Here is an 8,456-nt window from a genome sequence, read left to right as displayed (position 1 = left end):
AATCTTTAAAGAAAAAAAAAGCAAGCTAAGGTACAAGCCATCAGACAGTAAGACTTTCCACAAGTCTTTCCTAGACAACTGCATCTTCAATCTTTTTTTTAAAGATTTATTTATTTATTTCTCTCTCCTTCCCTCCCCCATCCCAGTTGTCTGTTCTCTGTGTCTATTTGCTGCGTCTTCTTTGTCCACTTCTGTTGTCAGCAGCACGGGAATCTGTGTTTCTTTTTGTTGCATCATCTTGTATTGTCAGCTCTCTGTGTGGGCGGCACCATTCCTGGGCAGGCTGCACTTTCTTTCACGCTGGGCAGTTCTCCTTCCAGGGCGCACTCCTTGTGCGTGGGGCTCCCCCGCATGGGGACACCCCTGTGTGGCAGGGCACTCCTTGCGTGCATCAGCACTGCGCATGGGCCAGTTCCACATGGGTCAAGGAGGCCTGGGGTTTGACCTGTGGACCTCGCATGTGGTAGATGGATGCCCTAACCACTGGGCCAAGTCTGCCACCCATGCATCTTCAATCTTGATTTACCAGTTCCAAGTTTAGTTAAGTCCTCCAATGGGGCACTTTCATCTGGGAGATTGATTTCCAGAGGCTTGGGATTTCCAGAATCAGTTTCTGTTTTCTTGGTGCCCAACAGTTCAGTCCTCAGCATATCTTTGTCATCTAGCATTTTGCTATAAACTGCAAGCAGAAGCCAAGCTGCATTCTCTGGGTTTACTTTGGAAAGTTCTTCAGCTAAATACCCAGGCTCATCATTTTCAAATTTTGCCTTCCATACAACATGAGGCATTAATCATGCTAAATTCTCTGCAACTTTAAAACACAGATCGCCTTTCCTCCAGTTTCCAATAATAGTTTCATCATTTACTTCTAAGACATCATAAAAAGTCTCTTTGGCATCCATATCACTATCAACAGTCTCTTCAAAGCACCGTAGGTCTTTTCTTCCAAGCATCTCACAATTCCTCCAAAAAATATCCCTTACCCATTTATAAAACCATTCTAGCATTTCAGTAATTGCAAAAGTACTTCCCCACTCCTCAGTACCAAATTCTGTATTAATCAGCCAAAGGGGTGCTGATGCAAAACACCAGAAATCTGCTGAACGTTATAAAGGGTATTTATTTGGGATTTTTTCTATTTTTGGAATTCATAATCATGTCAAACTGCTACACTCCGGATAACTCCAAACAGGCCTCCCATTGGCCCAGGACACCTCCAAGCAAAACGCCTCCTCGTTGGTCCTCTGAGAGCCAATAGGTGGGGCTGGAAGGCAACCAATCAGGACAGCAGGCAGCTGGGGCCCCGCCCCAACATTAGGAAAGGGGAGGAGCCAAGGACGGCTTTAGGGAAGGCAGCCCCCGCGACCACGTCCCGGGGGTGCTTGTCTCTTCTCATTTCTCCATGGACTCTTCTTACTGGCCTCATTAAACTGGCCGCACGGCCAAGAGCCTAGAGGAGCCAGCCTCTTCCGCCTGCTCTGGGAAGAGCCTGGCCAAGAGGCCGGAGCAGCTGGACCTGCCGTCCTTCCCTCCGGGATCCCCTTATCCAGGGCAGGGGCTCTTTGGTGGCCCCTGCACCTTCCTCGCCCGGGACCCCATCATAGGTCTGTCAGGGGGTTCCTGCTGCTGCTTCCACAGTGGAGTTGAGAAACACCCCCTTGTCCCCCATCGATCGCCAGGACTGTAAGGGCCTCCCCAGACAGGGCGGTAGCCCCTGGCCATCTGCCCCCACAGGTCCTGCACATGCCTGCACTGGATCCTAGACTCGGGGCTCCCTCGAGCACCCACGACCCAGAGGGCCTGCTAGGCTCATTTCCTACCACCTCCCCTGGCCAAAGGACCTGCTGCCCAACACTGATGTGGGCTCACAGCATCACCCCACTTCTGGCATTTCCTCCCTACCCCCCATTAGTTTACACAAATTACATCCAGATACAAAAAAATAAAATAACTGACAGAAGTGCTATCACACATAGGTACGGGGTGGGGGAGAGCAGAGAATGTTGTAAATAGTGCTTGGAAAATGGCTCATTCCTGTGAGAAGAGTGAAGCCGCAGCTCTACCTTGCATCACATAAGGAAAACAAAAACAGAAACAAACCTCCAAATGGACTAAAGCCCTTCTGATGAAAGGGAAAGCTAAAAATACAGGTGGGTGTATTTGGGACTTTGAGTATGGTTTATCTTTTTGTGGTTTTCGTTAACTTTGTAGTCCTCTCTTTTATCTATTCATTTTCATTTAAAAGTGCTTAATTACGAAATCGTGAAAGCTCTAAAGCCTTGACAGTAACAAAAGGAACCCTCCTGTACTCACCACCCAGGTTTAACAGATGTCAACACTTTGTCATTTGTTTCCAATCTCTGCCTTTTAGGAAACAAAACCTTACAGGTCCAGCTAGCCTTTCTGCTCCTTGACATGTGCACGTTCTGGAATTTTTGCCACCAGCGATGTCATTAACTACGTATTTGAAACTTAGCAAAATGGTATCACACTGACCTGACTTCTCTTTAGTGGTGGAAGGGCGAAGCTTTAATGGACTTGTAGTCATCCTTCTTTTCTTCTATGACATAGGATTTTTATGCCTCGTGGTGGTTTGATGCTGGAGGGACCCAGAAGGTCACGTCCTTAGAGCTCATCCATTCCTGGGGGTGTGACCCTACTGTAGGGGACCTTTTGGTTAGGTCACTTCAGGGGGGCGTGGTCTTAATCCTCTTACTGGAGTCCTTTATTGAGGGATGAAGACACAGAGAGAGAGAGAAGACCCAGGAGCTCCCAGAGGAACCCTCAAAAGCTGAGAGAGAGACCCAGGAGAGGGAAGAGCTGAAATCAACAGAACCTGGGAGAGAGAGCACCCCGGAAGGAGCCGCTCGAATGAAAGCAACAGCGCCTGGATGCGCAGGCAGGAGGCAGATGCCACCCGGGGCCCCGCCATGGTGTCGGGGCCCAGGATCACCGGCAGCAGCATCTTTGCGGAGAGAGCATCACCTGATGCCTTGATGTGGACATTTTTCTCAGCCTCAGAACTGTAAGCTTTTAATTTAACAAATCCCCATCGTAAAAGCCAGCCCGTTTCTGGTATATTGCCTTGGCATCCTTTATCAAACTAAAACATTCCTGTTTGAGAAATGTTCCTGCTCTGAATATAAAGATATTTTCCACTGTCTTCTAAGAGATCTAAAGTTTTGCTCTTCACATTTGTGTCTTTGAGTCCTCTGTGTACAGTGTGAGTTAGTGACCTAAGTGCGAGGTTTCCCCTTTCCTTCTGATTAGCAGCACTCCCTTTTCTACATCTCTCACTTGGGGAGGAGTCTCTTAAACAAGACCCCCAAAAGACAAGCAACAGGGTACAAAGGATGGAGCCGACTACTCAAAATAGAAGATTACAGCGAAACGGAGGACCCCCGCCAGCAAAGTTCATGGAGAGGTCATAGGAGGGAGGAGGTATTTGCAACATCTAAGACTGGCTGATGAGGGATTTAAAAATTTTATTTACTTTTTTAAAAGAAGCTTTAGATGACATAAATGTTATATAAAAAATATAAGGGGGAAGCAGCTTGGCCCAGTGGATAGGGCATCTGTCTACCACATGGGAGGTCCGCGGTTCAAACCCCGGGCCTCCTTGACCCGTGTGCAGCTGGCCCATGTGCAGTGCTGATGCACGCAAGGAGTGCCCTGCCACGCAGGGGTGTCCTCGCATAGGGGAGCCCCACACGCAAGGAGTGCACCCCGTAAAGAGAGCCGCTCAGCGCAAAAGGAAGTGCAGCCTCCCCAGGGATGGCACCACACACGGAGAGCTGACACAACAAAGATGATGCAACAAAAAGAAACACAGATTCCCGGTGCTGCTGATAAGGATATAAGTGGTCACAAAAGAACACACAGTGAATGGACACAGAGAGCAGACAACCTGGGGGGGTGGGGAAGGGGAGAGAAATAAATAAAAAAAAAATAAAAAAAAAACACATAAGGGATTCTCATATACCCCACCCCTCCCACTCCCTCCCCACTTTCCCATATTAACATCTTCCATAAGTGTCATTCGTTACAATTGATGAACACATATTGAAGCGTTGCTACTAACCGTGGGCTATAGTTTACATTATAGTTTACACTCTGCCCTGCACAGTTTTATAGGTTATGACAAAATGTATAATGGCCTGTATCTGTCATTGCAATGTCATGCAGGACAATTCCAATGACCTGAAAATGCCCCTGTTCACACCTATTCTTCCCTCTCCTCAGAACTTCTGGTGGCCATTGCCTTTATATCGATGATAAAAGTTCTTCCATTGCTAGAATAACATTAAGTCTCTAATGGACTAACAATAAGTCTACTCTAGCCCATGGTTCATTCCCCAGTCTTGAGGCTTTTGGGATGGTGATGCGCACTCTAATTCTAGCTGAGAAGGGGCTGAGAGCCCATGGGGCAGAGGGATAGAACTATCTTGCTTGCAGTTAGATACTCTTTGTTCCTTGGTCTTGCAGTTTGATATTGTTTATGAATTCCAAAAATAGACATTGGATTATGTTTGTGAACTCGTCTGTTCCTTCGGGCATATTAGATTGGATTGAATTCAGAGGTTTCACTTTTAATTGATTAAATAATGATCAAGGCTTTGATTGGGCCATTCAGTAGGACGCTGAGTCCCTGCCTCCTTGGTGGAAAGGAACTCATAGAGAAAAATGACATGGCAGAAGAGAAAGTTAGAGTTTTGATTTGGAGCCTGGGAAGTAAGCACACTGAGAAGCAGATATGTGAGGAAAGAAAGAATCCCCTTCGACATGCGCCAGGAAGAGAGACGAGCCATTTGCCTCACAGTTTACAACCGGCCTTGTGGAGAGAGCGGAGCAGCTGAGCCCAGAGAGAAATAAGCCCTGGGAGAGAGAAAAGACTTGTCTCAGCCTGTGGCTGAGATTGGGAAAAGTCAGGCCCACAGACCCCTGGGGGGGGGGACTGAACCTGCACAGGGTTGCCCGCCATATTTGTCAACACGTGGCAACAGAGTTTGGGTGAGAAAGTACCTCTTACGGTACCTTGACTTGGACTCTTTAGGGCCTTGTGAGTGTAAGCTTCTACCCCAGATAAATACCCTTTATAAACACCAGCCAGTTTCTGGTATTTGGCATCAGCAGCCCTTTGGCTGACTCAGACCCTTGGGATGGACATTATCCGTCATCATCTTCTTGGTAGTTGTCCTGGGTGAGTTCAGTGAACTGGAGAGGAGGTATTGCAACTCTGCTGCAATTCAGGCTCCATTGGCACATGAGTGGACCAAAGATTCACGTCTCTGGGACACATATTTACCAACTAAAATGTGAAATACAGGTTCAAATAAAAGGGGCAGAAGAGCCTTGTATAGGGAAACTATAAATGGGTCTAACTCTGTTACACTGGGGAGCACAAATTCCAAAGTGAGGCCCACTGACAGGGTGTGGAATTCCTGAGCTTATCCGCCCTGCCCTGCTTATAGTGTCTAGATGTCTCTAGAGCCCTCAGGAGCCTCACTGTTTGAGGCACTGTTTACTGTGGCGGTCAGTGAGATCCTGCTGAGACATGCATAGGCTAAGTTTCAATTGTCACAAGAAAAGGTTCATAAGTACAGTCATCAGTATCAAGGGCCAGAGTAATGGTCTATCTTCCTTCTCGAGGCACTGCCCCTGTACTGAGGGATTCTTCCATCGTATTAGAGAATGTAGCAGGGCTCCCCAGGACGGGAATGCAGTATTCTTTGGTTATTGTGTGGGTTGCCACCAACTGAGACTTGAATACATTGTATGCCTGAGAGGCGTGCCCCAGGTGCACCCCTCCCCACACATTGGTGAGGGATTTTATCTAAAGAGAAAGTCGGAGCACCCAAGAGAAGATCAAGCAGGGGATGCAATTGGACAGTGTGCAAAGGGGGAATCCCAGCTGGCTCATAAACATGGAAAGAAACGCTAGCCACACTAGTATCAAGATAAGTGTGAATAAAACAATGATGAGAGGTCATTTCGTTTTCATTGGCAGAGCAAAAATGGTGTGAAATCATATATAAGGAATGCTATAATTTTGATGTATTTCCTCCCAGTTTTAAAAATAAATATGCATTTAAAAATAAAGACTTGTGGCGGAATTGAGCCTTGCCTGTGACCCTCACCCTCTCCTGGACACATGCTGTTTTTTTAGGAGGTACCTTGTACTTGGGAGGCAGGCACTCAACCACCGAGCCACACCCACTCTCCCCCGTGCTGTTGTGGTTCTCCCCTCTGCTGTCTGCTGGGGGATCTCACCGAGGCAGCGGAGCTGCCCTACCTGGGAGAGACGAGCCGCCCTGAGGCTCTGTCCCCGCGGCCTCTGCCCTGGCCAGAACCTGGCGAGTGGCCTTGTCTCCTCCTCCCCACCCTTCCCCCCAGGTCAAAGGTCACCCAGCAAAAAGGGATGAGGATGTTCGCCTACTAGGATGTTCCAAAGGAAGGGTCTTTCCAAAACACCTTTCACGGGGAAAGGCTCACAGAGGTCGCTTTCCACACAGAGCCACCCAGGCCCTCGAGCCAGCAGCGTGGGCCGCCCACGTGCGGGAGGGGCTGTGTCTCAGCGGCCGCTGCTCCCCCTCCACTGGCTGTCCACGCCTGGGTCGATAAGGGTGGACAACGACCCTCGACTGCAAGCCCCTCGGGCCGACGCCCAGGCGGGAGCGCGACCTCTGGAAGGGGCCCAAGAGGGAGGTGCTCACGCTGCTTTCTCGTGGGACACGCAGTCAGCCGAGCCAGAGGCACTTGTCCTCTTCCGTGGGCTGGCAGGTGCGGGCCGGCCTGCCCTGGACCGGGCGGCGGGCTCGCCCGCCCCATGCCAGTGGCCCTGCTCACAGGGTGCTCATCAGTCCAGCTCGGGTGCCTGCCAGGCTGGAGGCACTTGTCCTGTGGATGCAGCAGCATCTCTTAAAGAAAACCAGGCGATGATTTGTGGGGGAGTGAGGGCTCACTCCCTGTCCTCGCCCAGGGCCACTTGCACAAAATCTGGTGCATTGTGCCCTGGGATTTTTAAATTTTATTTAGAAATTTCTTGGGATTTAAATATATATATATATATAAAATTATTTATTTTTAATTGTTGTGAAATATACATAACATAAAAATCTTCTTAACCAGTTTTTTTTTTTTGGGTGGATTTTATTTTTATTTTTTCATTTTATTTTTATTGCTTGTACTTGTTTAAATTAAAGTTAATAGATTACAAGGAATGTTACATTAAAAAACAAGAAAAAAACAAAAAAACATAAGAGGTTCCCAGATAACCCACTCCCCACCCCCCACCACATCATTTTTGTAAATTATACATTTTTGAAGATATATATATCACGAAAAATATTACATTAAAAAATATAAGAGGTTCCTGTATACACCCACTCCTTTACCAGTTTAAGTGGACAAAAAGTCTTTGGCATTCAGTACATTGACAACATTGTGTAACTTTCACCACTACTCCCAGATCAGTTTCATCATCCCAAACCAAAAACTCATTCTCATTTAGCAGTAACCCCGTCACCCCCATCCCACTGCTATGCTTCCTGTCTCTACGAATTTGCAGATTCCAAGTGTTTCATATAAAAGAAATCATACACTATTTGTCCCTTTGTGCCTGGTTTATTTCACTCAACGCTACCATGTACTGGCACCTCGCTTCTTTTGCCATGAATATTCTGCAGTGTGGATAGATCACATTGTGTTTGGCTGATGGTATGCACGGGGAGTTTTGTCTTGAGATGAAACACTTGGAAGCAGAGCAAGCTTCATTTTCCCTTGGTTCTTGCCAAAGCCGCTTATGAAACCATATCTGGTGCTGATGCCTGCAGCAAAAAAATACTAGTTCACACTTCCCCTGATAAATTACGTTACACACTAAACTTAGCTCCTGGCCAGCTCACCTGCTCCCAACTAGCACGTCTGCAGTCTCAGCTGGCCAAGCGGGTCAAAGAGCCTGCGTGGCTTGCCTGTCTCCACCGGGGACGGCGACATCTCGAGAAACAGATGTCACTTGTCAATGACAATGCTTGCAGCTTGGCTGCAGACAGGCGAGAGTAACACTGACATCACATATTAAAAAACCCTTGTCATAGGTTAAGAAAAAAGGTCTCATGGCCTCACCACGAGTTGCGTGGGTTACTAGCGAGACCGACGGCATTTTCGGGGCAGTTCCCCGTGGGGGAAGGTGACGGAGGGGGGTCAGGCCTGCCTCGGCAGACCCCTCGGCCTCCCCGTGCTGCCGGCAGGGCAGGGCCCCCGGCGCCCACGGCCGGCGGCGGGGCGGGCCAGCGCGTCCGCACCCGCAGCCCCCACGCTGGGGCTACGTGTAGCACTCCCCTGGGGAACTGCTGCCTTCTTACTGGGATTTGGTCCTTTTGTTCTTTGTTTCTCAGCCCCTTTGGGTCACGTGCACATTTTGGGTCGCCCCCTGCCCCTCGGGGGAGCCTATCCGC

The sequence above is a fragment of the Dasypus novemcinctus genome, chromosome 23 (assembly GCF_030445035.2).
Source record: "Dasypus novemcinctus isolate mDasNov1 chromosome 23, mDasNov1.1.hap2, whole genome shotgun sequence".
Classification (NCBI taxonomy): Eukaryota; Metazoa; Chordata; class Mammalia; order Cingulata; family Dasypodidae; genus Dasypus; species Dasypus novemcinctus.
Note: the sequence above shows the minus strand (reverse complement) of the source record.